The following is a 12,530-nucleotide window of genomic DNA, read 5'->3' as shown; positions in this document are numbered from 1 at the left end:
AATCAGCGTTTTCCGGGCCACATAAAATGTGTTGTAGATTCTCAGTCATCTAGGTCATGGAAATGTACGACACGTTTTCAAATCAACTTTACTGTTTTGACTTGACACTTTCACATTTTTCACAAACAGTTTTCATAACTTGACTGCTTTGTTTGTGCAATTTCATTCCTTTTTTTTCAGACAACAAACTGGTGAGTGTGACTCACCAGTAAATTCCTTTTTTTTCACTCAGTTACTTCAAGACAAAAAAAATGGCCCTTATTTCTTGATCCATTATTGTGAGTTCGGCATCCTGTTCAAAACGATCTTTTCTTTTTTAAAGGGTCTCCTTTCTTCGTGACTTATTTTGGTATGCGCGTCCTTGATGACTGATGACATCACAGGCAGGAAACACATCAGGAAGCCACAAAGTCAACAGAGTTCTTCCTCCTTGTCACCAAACGAGAGCGTGCGGAATCAAAGAAAGAATTTTGGTGGCACGCCTGTGGAAATGAACAATATGCCTGACTGTGACCCACACAAGACCAATTGTGTACATGTGTGTGTGCCCGTCTGGGCCTGGTCCTGTCAGATGGGTGTCTGTGAAGCGGATTACTCCTCTAAGCCTGCTTTACCCACTTCCACTGTCTCACCAAGACCTACATTTGCGAGGCCTACTTTACACCACGCACAACAACAGTGTACAATGTTCTATTTGTAAAAGTGCAAACATTTGGGGTGAAGGGCGACAGTCTAACAATGGCTGGGAATAATAAGCGCGCACAATAAGACAGTTGGCATGAATATTCACGCCCAAGGGGCGTGGGCGGAATAAGAGGCGGTTTGTCACACGACAGGACCTTGTTCCTTGAAGTCCCGGGCCTCGTAATGGACGCCGTGCCCTCGCCGCGCTAATCTCTAACCTCGCTAATACAGTAGCGTACAACCAAAGCGGCTCCGAGTTTGTGTGTGCGTGTGTGTGCGTGCGCGTGTTGGCAGATCTATGATTTCCCTCGGAAAGGATGAACCTCTGATCCCACCCTGCAATAAAACCATTAAAATTGTTATTGCAGCCTCACAGTTCAGACTGTCAAGAAAAGTACAAGGTAAATGATCCTTTACGCATTCAAACAGCCAAACAGTAGTGCTGCATACGCAACACACTATTTACATGGGTGGGTCATAATGTTAACTCTTACATCATTTAAATACATTCCATTATTAAGTTGTCAAATTTGTACCTATTTGTGCCACATGACTGTTTCAACAATTAACGCAACCAGTTTCTCCAATCAAAAGGAGACAGGCAGTCACATGACCGCATAAGAAAACAAATCTCTGCAGCAATTTAATAGGACTGAATTTGCGGTAGTTTCAAAAAAACTTTTGAAAGCTTTTTTTTTTTTGCCTCACTATATACTGTGTTGTGTTGTTGTTTTTTTAATGTCTTACTATACACGTATTCATAAACTATATAGCATGTTTTTTTAAACGTTTACGACAGCATTTTTTTATGCCTTACTACATGGTAATTTAAAAAGAAATGAGAAGTTTCTTTCATGTCTTATCATGCATAGTTAAATTTTTTTAAAAACCTTACTACAAATGTTTTTTTTAAATGTCTTACTATAATTGGTCATTTCAAAATAGGCCATACTACTTGCATGCATGGCCTTTTTAAACCCTCTACTATTCAAAAATTAATACCTTATTTTCATCATATAGCAACTCCTGCAGACCCCACCCCAGAAACTTCATTGCACCGCGGTTGTGTTGGGGTCATAGGTGGACCGCGGAGGCCTAAAATCTTGTCTAAGTGGTGTTAATGGAGGAGGCTCCTGTGTGTGTAGGCGTGCGTGCGTATGTGTGTGCGAACGCGCGCACATGCGACCTCCAGGCCGATCTAAACATCCTCTCGATTGTTTGAATGTGGAATGTGAGCCATCCCTTCAAAGTTGACTTTGTTTGGAGGTGTACGCTCTATTTATAGATCAAGCGCTCTTACCGTAGCCATGCATGGTCCCGCTGTGCGTCATACGTGTATGCGCACTATGTGTCTATACATATACGTGCATGTGTGTGTGAATTCCTGTGCACGTGCCTGCTTGCATGAATGCCTGTGCCAATAAACTCAAATGGAAAGGGGAAGGGAGACGGGGGGGTGGATAAGACAGTCTGTCTGCTCCCAACCGGAGGGGGAGGGCAGGAGAGGAGCCAGGATGGGGGACAATGGTGATGGTGGGGTTGGGGGTGAAGTCTGCCTATGATTACAGGCTGGAAGTCAGGATTCGGATTGGGGCGGTTGAAGACGACCGCGTTCTCATGCCTATTTAGTCCCTCCGGTCATGTTTGAGCTCACGACAGGAAGCGATCTCACGTATGTTATTTAGTGGATGATGCACACCGAAATCCATATCATGATTTCCACATTATAAAGTGCATCAGATTACAAGGCACTATACACTATACACCTATACACAGGACGCAGAGTATTATTAGGTGCATGCTCAAAAAGTGGACGAAACAATCCTAAACTACAACTAAAATCAACACTGGGAAAACCAATCGATGTGAAAACTACATAAAGAAACAAGATCACCATAAAGGAGGGTGGGGGCGAAGCAAGGACAGACAAAAAAATGCAAAGAAGCAATAAAAAATCTATACAGGGTCGAAGTGGAAATGCAACAAAGCAGCAACAGAAAAATGTAGATGGTGCATCATCGAAGTAGCAACTGAGAAAATGGCATAAGGTGTTGAATTTTTTCCATAAAAATGACCCAGAAAACATTCATTCATTTCATATCGAAAGTCATCTAGCTTCATGCAGACGAATAACGTGAACCACCACAGGCAGGCTAATCGAAATGTGCATTGATGTGGACCTGTAGTCCAGTTGTAGTCTGAAAATATTATTAGCTGTAAACACAACTTACAACATTTTGGATCATATTAACTTGTTGCCTGAAAAAAACAATCGTCACTTTGCACAAAAACCATGACAGATATTATTAGATAGCATTACAACAATTTTAAAGCAAAACTCACAAATTATTGGATGATTTTAACATCATATGGCCACAAGCATTGCTTAATTCATATCTATATGTATTATAAAAAAAAAAAATCTGTCTTTTTTTAGCTAGTAAGTCAATTATGAGATAAAGTGAAAATTAGTGAGAAAAAAAATTGAAAGGAAATAGTCATTTTCTTGCGAGAAAAATGTGGAAAGATTTTGCCTTTTTTAGAGACGTAAGTTTGTGAATGTATTAATATTAAGAACTCAATCTATTGTCATAGTACATGGTAAACATTAGATTTTTATCATAAAAATATATGATGTCAATGAGCACAAAACACAACTTTTGCATTACATTGAATCAAAGTCTATGTTTGTATGTTTAATGCACAAACTTGTATGAACTTTAAACGCATTTGAAAATATTCCTTCAGTCATTTGACAGGCTTAATGTTCAGTAGGAGGATTTCCCCCCGGGTCATTTTTGATGCACAGATGACTTTTATCATAATTCCGACGATATATTCCATGGGTTTTTGCATCACATCCCATTACCATCACCACGCTATAACTCCCTCCTATTCCTGCGTACATTCCTATAGGTTGCATGCGAGTACAGTACTATTAGGAAGAATAAGTCAAGAGAAATGTCAGTGAACACGGCTGATGAAATATGATTGATGGCTCCAATATTGCCACGAGACAGCCGACAATATCCTTTTTCAATAACATGATGCAAGGAAAAGACATTTGCCTTCATGTCGGCTTCACCGACTGACAGCCCGCTTCAATAATGCAGCGATGTCATCAAAAGACGCCTGGTGGCCCGGTTCATCGACTGGGGGCGGGATGTGGTGGGCGGTGGGGGGTGAGGGGTGCGCTACGGCCCTCGCAGTTTTGTGCGAAGTGACTGACGTGTATGTGCGGATGACACCGGTTTAGCAGTAGCATCGCAACGCCAACAGCGAACCCAACCGCTGGACAAACGTTCGCCGGATCGTCACACAATCAGGTAGCATACAGATTATTTTCTTTTGTATATCAGTGGAAGACCCTTAAGGGGCCTGTACTGTATCGCGAGATTTCAAACTTTCTGCAGTTAACATGCTTATGAATTACATTTGAATTACAGAATATATGAGTTGAATGAATAGGAGTTTTTTTTGGTACCCTTCTAACCAAGAAGTGAAACATCTCATTGATTGAAGCCATGCCTCTCATTGAATGACGGCCACAAACATCCATTCATCATCTTGACCGTTTTTCCTCACGAGGGTCGCGGGGCGCAGGATTGAATGAGGAATGACTGAAGAGGACAAAAAACAGGCCTTTTTCTGATATCAGAATTTTTTGCACAATGCGCATTTAAAGATAATTTCAACGACAAAGCTAAACATTCACAATTAATGGGGACTAGAAAACCAGAAGTAGATTCTGCTAAGAATTTGCCTCCCGACAGACATTGTTCGCACATAAATAAAGCGTATGTTTAATGCCTAGTAATCTCCATAGTATAAAGGCTGAACAAGCAAGTGTCTCTTTTTGGGCACAGATTTTTTTTTTCTTTTACAATGAACATAACATGCGTCAGAGCGAGGTAAGAGGAGCTGCTAACTCACCCCAAGACTTCTCAGCGCCAAGCCCCGCCCCCTGTCACCGTACGGAAACACAATTCCCGTTCGCTGCAACGGAAGAGAATGTCTTAAGTCTGTGTTGTTCGTTCCTGTACACTTCCACTGACTAGTCAGGTGATACATTCTCTCTCCTGCGCTGAAGTTGCCCTCGGGGTAGCAGCCGTCGCATGTCGACCAAACTGACATGAAAATGTAGAATGATGAGCAGAGGTTTAGATTCAAGCAGGACTAGAATAAGAATATAAACCGGCTGTTATATTGGTTCACTAATCGTGAGAGTGTTATTCAGACCATCAGATTGGTGCTGCTGCAAAGCGGTGATGTAAAGTGTTGTAAAGATTGTATTTATGGTATTATCAATGCATCATGATTGACATAAATTAAAAAAAAACGTGAATCGCCCAAGTTTCAAAAATGAAACGTGAAGTGGCGAGGGAACACTAAATAAAAATCTGAGTGGTGTACTCAATTTGTGAGCTGCTTTAGCCAATAAAGAAACTGACCTTATACTGGCATTCTATTTATCTGAGCAATATTCTTGCGTGTGCTTATGTACACTTGCTGGATTTATTAAAAAAGACGTGAGGTTACCGTGGTTACTTTTTTGACTGCTATCGTGTATGTTCGCCCGTACAAAACTATTGTCTGTGACAGTTAAGTATTTGCTGTTTAATACTAGTATTATTCCTACATCAAGTGTTTTTTGTCAGGGCAAATTGAGGGGAATTTCAGGGGTGAAGTTTCCAACTTGTGTTTTAAAAGGGAACCCATTTTGCTTTCTGGCTCTGCATGTGTGCGTGTAGGTGTGTGCGTGTATTAGTACTGCTTTGTGTAGTGCTGACTTTGCTGGTTGTCTGCGGATTGCGGTAAATGGGGGGCCGAGGAATGCGAGTGCAGGCTAATCACGGTGGGCCTTCAAGGGGTAACCAGATAGCAGCTGGCAGACTTCAGAGGTGCGGGAAAAGCCTCCTCGCAGACGCACCGCCTCCCCGAGGAGACGCTTTGGCTGGATCCCCGCCCACCCTGCATAAACCTTCCATTTGACCCGGACGTTAACTTGAAGTGGCCGGCTCACAATCAGATGTTTGTGTTGTGTATACGCAATCTTGATGGAAGTCCATTATCATCAAAACAAGAAAATCAGTGAACTTTAAAGTAGTACCAAAAAATGACAAATCTTCTTATCTAAATGTGATGTGAATGTTTTAATGTTAAACGGGGTGAAGGCATTTTGCCGTTCTTTGCCGTTCTTTGACAATAGTATGTTCTATGTGCCACGACTAACCAAAAAAGATATGCTGATTAATATTGCATTTGTGGAATATGAACTAAGTAGAAAAACCCACCCGGTTTTGTCCATTTCAGGGGGAATGATGTCATCCATCCATCCAATTTCTAGAGCCACTTATCCTCACAAGGGTCGCAGGCTTGCTGGTGCCTATCCCAGCTGGCTTCGGGCAGTAGGCGGGATACACCCTGAACTGGTTTCCAGCCAATCGCAAGGCACAGAGAGACGATCAACCACTCACACCTAAGGACAATTTAGAGTGTCCAATTCACCTGCCATGCATATTTTTGGAGTGTGGGGGAAAGCCGGAGTGCCCGGAGAGAGCCCACGCAGGCTCGGGGAGAACATGCAAACTCCTCACAGGAAGGCCAGAGAGAGGCGGATTTGAACCCGGGCCCCATTAAATGTGAGGCAAACGTGCTATTCACTGCGCCACCCCTTAATGATATCAGTGCTGTTAAAAAAAATGTAGGCTTGAATTGATAGCTGAGTTATGCTATTGTGACACCCCTTTTTTTTTAGGACAAAAGAGGCATTAATCATGATATAATATGCATTTTTAAAATGCTCATAATAATAATAATAATAATAATAATAATAATAATGCTGACAAATAAATACAATCGAAACAAAGACAATCACGAGAAATAACGCAGAGAGCAAGCCGCTTGGTGCTTAGTGAAGCCTGCAGAAAAGTATCAGCGCTTTTATGCCAATTAAGCATCTATGCAAAAATGGTCGTGAAATATCATCTTCTGTTAGAGAGCAGAAAGCTTTCCAACATAAAAAAGCTCATGAAAAATTAATCCCTGAGGGTAAATTTGGTGTCTGACATAAGTAAGTTGATAATCAACGAATACGTTAAGCATGTACACACACACACACACACTCACACACACACCTACGTACATACATAGATAGACACACACCCACGTACGCACACTCATACACATACTCCCACACTCAGCCATGCACACACAAGCACAATTAGGATTTTAGTACTTTCCAGTAGCGTCGGACCCGGGGGCCTTGTTATACGAAGAGCTCGATCAAAGCGGGAAGAAAATGATAAGCGGAGACGAGCAAGACGGCGATTTTTACTTTAATTATCTTGCTTCTATCCTTGGAAAGCAGCGGAAAAAGAAGGAAAGAAAAATAAGAGTGTTTATTCAAAGCGAGATCTCGCTAAATTTGGGAATTCTCTGATTATTCCTTTCCTCGATGACGCCATTCACTCTGACGTTTACTTTGTGTTGGTGCTCAAGAGCATCTGCAACCAAAAGCACTTTTTGGATTCACGTGATATTTACTTCAATTTCATACATTTCAGTGTTTTAATTGATTTGTTGGGAAAAAAGGAATGACATTTTTCGCAGAGCATTTCAGCGTGGCTTATTAGCATGTCGATAGGACCATTTTGCTTCATAAAGAAATTGAATCAAACTTCTGCTACTATTGTGTTCATGCTAGCTAGCACGCAAGCCAATAATACTTACTGTAGCTATTTTATAGCCTCATTATGCAGGGTCGTTTTTTGAATAACATGACATAATATGATGACATGATTATAAAAAAAAAGCTTTACCATTCATGTTTTTTAATGCCTGTATATGGTGTTGTTTGTCTTGCTTTTTGTTTTTAATTCCTGACATGTTCGATTTTATACAACACCTTATTATACATGGTCATTCATTAAATAAATAAATTCATTAATTAAAATACATACATACATCATCATTTGAAATAAAAAACTGTATTTTATATATATATATATATATATATATATATATATATATATATATATATATATATATATATATATATATATATATATATATATATATATATATATAAATTTTGACTTTGGTGAGATAAATAAAATAGTCTGGAAAAAACAAAATGTCCCTATCCATGGTCATTTTAAAAATAAGGTATTTTTGATTTTTTGAAAATACTGTATACCTTAAAGTGATTGTTTTTTTAACAGCTCATACTAGAAATGATTGTTGGGAAAAAAAAAATGGGGTTGTTTGATCAAAAAAGTTACTACACAGAGTGGTTTTCTAATAAAAATGTACTGCATACTTTGTACAGGTGTTTAGAAAGATGAGCACTTCTCAATCAGACCAATACAAATAGACTCTTAAATAGTCATCAATATGGAGTACTGAAAAGTGTGCTACTTACTTTACATAAAGTTTCCCAAAAAAAAGAATTTCCTATACCTCTCATTACAGAATTGCATTTCCTTTCAAGATTGCGCAAAATGAGTGTGGTAGTTTTATTATTTTTTTCAATTTTTATACAAACAAATACTTACAGAAATTGCATCTACATGGGCATCTATCAGAAATGTATGGCTTCAGTTCTCGACAGAAAAAACAACCGCAAAATATAAGCCGTCGCCGTGTGTACCGATACCTTGAAATAATCAAATCTAATATCTGGTAACGCTATTTTAAAACTTCATGTGTCATCGTGCTGGACTTACTACAGCCTCTGGAGCGTAGAAAGGGATCTGTGTGTAAGTTGACAGGTGAATGAGTGAAGGGCCATTTTTGGAATTTTAAGGAGAACTTCCCCAATTGAAAGTAGGTATATGGCACAAAGGTGTGTAAATGACAGACTTGGGTGGATGGGCTTGGTGTAAAAATACATCTTTATCCCCTGGAAAACATCAGATCAGTGAATTTACGTTCAATACAAAGAGCAATCGGTATTGTTTACTGCCAAATAATGACCTTTCATGCTTGTTTAACTTTGGAAGGGCTGAGTCAAAAGAGGAATAATATGCAAAATCATAAAAAAGGTGCATGCAGCACTGTTGTTGCTAGGCAACTACATGCCTCCAAGTCTGTGGAATTTAAGCCGTGGACTAGATCCAATTTTCCCGGGGACCCATTTCAGCACTGCACCAGACCTTAGAAGTGTATAGCCCGCGCGTGTGTGCGTGTTTGTGTGTGTGCACACTCACATGCGCATGTGTGTACAGACAATATGTGAGTGTGCAGGGTAAACACAAGTGGAAAAGTGAGTCTGACCATGTAAGAGGAAGGCCAAACATGTTGTGTGCAATTGTGTTCTACCTGGCGAGATCTGAATGGACGCTAACAGCCTTGTTGCAACCATGAGGAGAATTGACATCAACATCTCGGCGAAAAAAAACCTTTCCAGAAGAGTGGGAAGCATTTTTAGATGAACGCTGGGAAACGGCTCCAATAATTTCTATCTTTCCGTCCGTGGGACCGAGTACTTGTCCATGGTGAGGACACGCATAAGCACAAAAGACAATTTATAGACTACAGACCGCATCACAAACTTAATCGAGAAGTGAACCAACGCTACACACACTAGTAGGCGAATTTACCACTACATCCCTAGCAATCTCATAACAGTTCATAATGGTTTCATCTAATAAAGTCATTCAAATACAAAATCTTGGAAAAGATACATTGTACTCACCGGAGACGCTCAATCAGAGGATGTAAAAGTGCTGTAAAAGTCCCGAGCCTGCCAGCGGGCCGTGGAAGATGCGAACTGAAACCTGATTGGTTCAAATTCTTCTTCAAAAAGTGTACTTTCAGTTATACAGTCTTTCAGTTATAAACCTGAGTCTGAAAGCCTTGGGAATTTGACCATGGTATAGCAACACACAGAAGCTGAAAATATGAAAATAATAATGAAAACCCACAAACATCTCGGGAGCACAGACAATAAAAGACAGATTAAATGTATTCAATATTTTACAAATCATGCAACGTTGGATGTGCAGGTCAGTGGTTTTGATGGTGTCCAGGCCTTCAGAGAAGGCTCTGATACCACGCCACTTTTTTTTAATTTACATGCCCATATGGTAAATATAACCTCCCTGTTATATTGTTGGTCAAATTGACTCATTTAAAAGTTAATGTTGAATCTCGTGTTTCATTGCATGACTTGGTTTATGTATGGTAAACATACATTTAAAATGGTAATTGGAGATTTTTTTTTTTTTTTAATTGCAACTTTTTTGATACGTAAGAAAAACCCAATTCAAAATGACCAAAGAATATTAATGGTGTGTCTGATGGGAAGAAAAGGAATTAAACAAAACGCGAGTGAGCAGTTTTTGTCACCAAATGACAAAATCAAATCCTATTGATTCAAGATTCAAGAGTCAAGAGATTTATTGTCATATGTATAAATGTACCTTACAATGAAATCCTTATTCTGTTCACTGCCTCGAGCAGCAGACTACATTCCATAATTGAACAAATAAATAGCAATAAACAACAAACAGAGACTGCACTGCAGACGTTTGCACTATAGCACCATTAACGAAATCGGATATACATAAAATGAAAGATTTTTTTTTTCGCAACAATACCTACATCCACTTTTAATAGTGACTACAACTCCCATGATTCCATGCGATGCCACAAAGTCATCCATCTTGGATTCCCCTGATGAAAGCCCATTAACTAGAGTAATCCTACTTGAAAAAAGCCCTTTCACCCACAGTGACTATATGATTGAAAATTGTCTGTTTCCAGGTTATACCAAGTAACGTCATTTAAATTTAAATAATTGAATTTAAACTTTTTGGACATTTTGACCATGTTACAATGTTGATGTCTTACCTTTAACAACCCCCACAGAGGTATTTCATTTTGATTCCAGAGGTGCGGAGGGGCCTAATAAACAGCAAGGATAAACTTATTAGTTACAATGTTTTACTGTAGACAATTCCGAAGTGGTGAAAATGTGTGTGGCAGCACGATTAAGATCAGTGGTAAATAATTCACCCGTGGGCAGAACTGTTGTTATGAGCAATGGTTTCCCATGGGACTGGCTTGCTTTTAATGAGCGCGGTAACTTGACTGTTTTGCATTTTAATGTCAGTATAACGCCTGTTTTGGCTCAGCTGGGGTAGGCTCTAGTGACCCATGGACCTTGATAAACGATCAAGATGATGAATGGATGGATGGATAGATGTTCCAGCCAACGACATGAAGAGGGCAAGGCAGCCACAAGGGGAATGTTGCCGCTTCAGTAAACAAGACGTTTCACTTCCTGGTTAGAAATATCAGTACCATAAAAATCAAATTTGCTAAGAAATTAAATTGCCGATAGGTCAAATGTCATTTATAGCCATGTAATTCACTGTGGGTAGTTTAAAATATCATGTAATTTCATGTCCAACTGTACCAATCAGGTGTTTTTGACTGAAGACTACAAATCCCATAGTCATTTATGATGCCACAATTATCATGATTTAAAAAGATGGCCCTCAAATGTATTACACAGCATACAAATTGTCTTAAAAGATATAACATTGCATTATGTAAAACAATACACTGTGCAACTTCACTTTATCGCGTGCAGCAAATTAAGCATCTTAATGCTTTTTCAGCAAAGACTGCCATTTACCAAGATTCTTTCGTATTCTCACAGCATTTTCCCAAATTTTTCCAGTTAAATCGAATTTAGTCAAATGTACAGTCTCAATTATCAGCACATTTTCAGGTGAGTTTACTCAACGAGCATTCCCCACTGCCTTCACTTATTGACGCTTTACTAACTTGTGTGAATAAAGTCACCCTTTACTCTCGAGTGGATTCAAAGGGGCCGTCTCGCACACCGAGATCGATTTCTCCGCCCGACGTCTTCGTTTACCTGTTGGGATTAACCGCCGATGTTTGGGTGTGACTGAGCATTAGCAGGCAGATTTGAAGAAGATTAAGCGAGGAGAGGAAAAGCCGCCTTTGTGGGCTTTTCCGCCAGCCAGCTGCTTGCATTAGCATCGCTCTCGCTCCACTCTAACTCAGTGGTTGGCTAATTGGATCGAGGCCTGTGGGAAAAGTGACGGTGAAACTGTCGGTTGTGTGCAGTCGCAGTTACCAGTCATGTAATCGTGTGTGTGTGTTATTGTGAAGGGGGGGTAAGACATCTGGAACGATTCATTAGCGATACTACAATTTATTATTGATACTACAATGGAAATGTGACGCACCTTTGGGTAATGTGGAGTTTGGACACAAGGCCGTTTAATGAAAATGGCCTATTAAAAAGTCAATTAATTATGTTAAATATTTAAATGTGACTATGATATTAATACCGTTGCTATTGATACTGATTGATACCTGTGCATTGACATAAATAATATCATGGGCAGCAATCAGCAATACCTTGAGCAACGTAACCTGAATTTGCACATAATTTTGTAGTCTTTCACTAACCTATGCTGGCATAGTATTGAATTAATCATTATAAATAACATTTAAAAAAACACATGTACTTCATGGGCGTAAAATAGTCCGTGGGCAAACTACGGCTCGGGGACCATATGTGCCTGTTAAGCTTTTTAATGCGGGCCACTGAACTTGAAACATTTGCCAGGAGAATCATGATATTAATATTCTGAAGGATAGCGGAACTATCACTGCTTTAAAAGAGTAACTGTCAGCAAAAAAAAAAAAAAAAAAGTAAGCTTTTATTTTGTTTATTTCATTTTCAGTTGTTGAAAGTCATTTCAATCAATAGTTAAATACACGGGACCCCGAGTCTGGAAATTAAAATTCAAGAGTTTTATTGTCATATGCATCGTAATATTACTCAATAAAATTCTTAC

This window comes from Hippichthys cyanospilos, chromosome 15, assembly GCF_059441005.1.
Source record: "Hippichthys cyanospilos isolate Australia breed blue-spotted pipefish chromosome 15, RoL_Hcya_1.0, whole genome shotgun sequence".
NCBI classification, from domain to species: domain Eukaryota; kingdom Metazoa; phylum Chordata; class Actinopteri; order Syngnathiformes; family Syngnathidae; genus Hippichthys; species Hippichthys cyanospilos.
The sequence above is the reverse complement of the archived record's forward strand: the minus strand, read 5'-3'. Positions refer to the sequence as shown.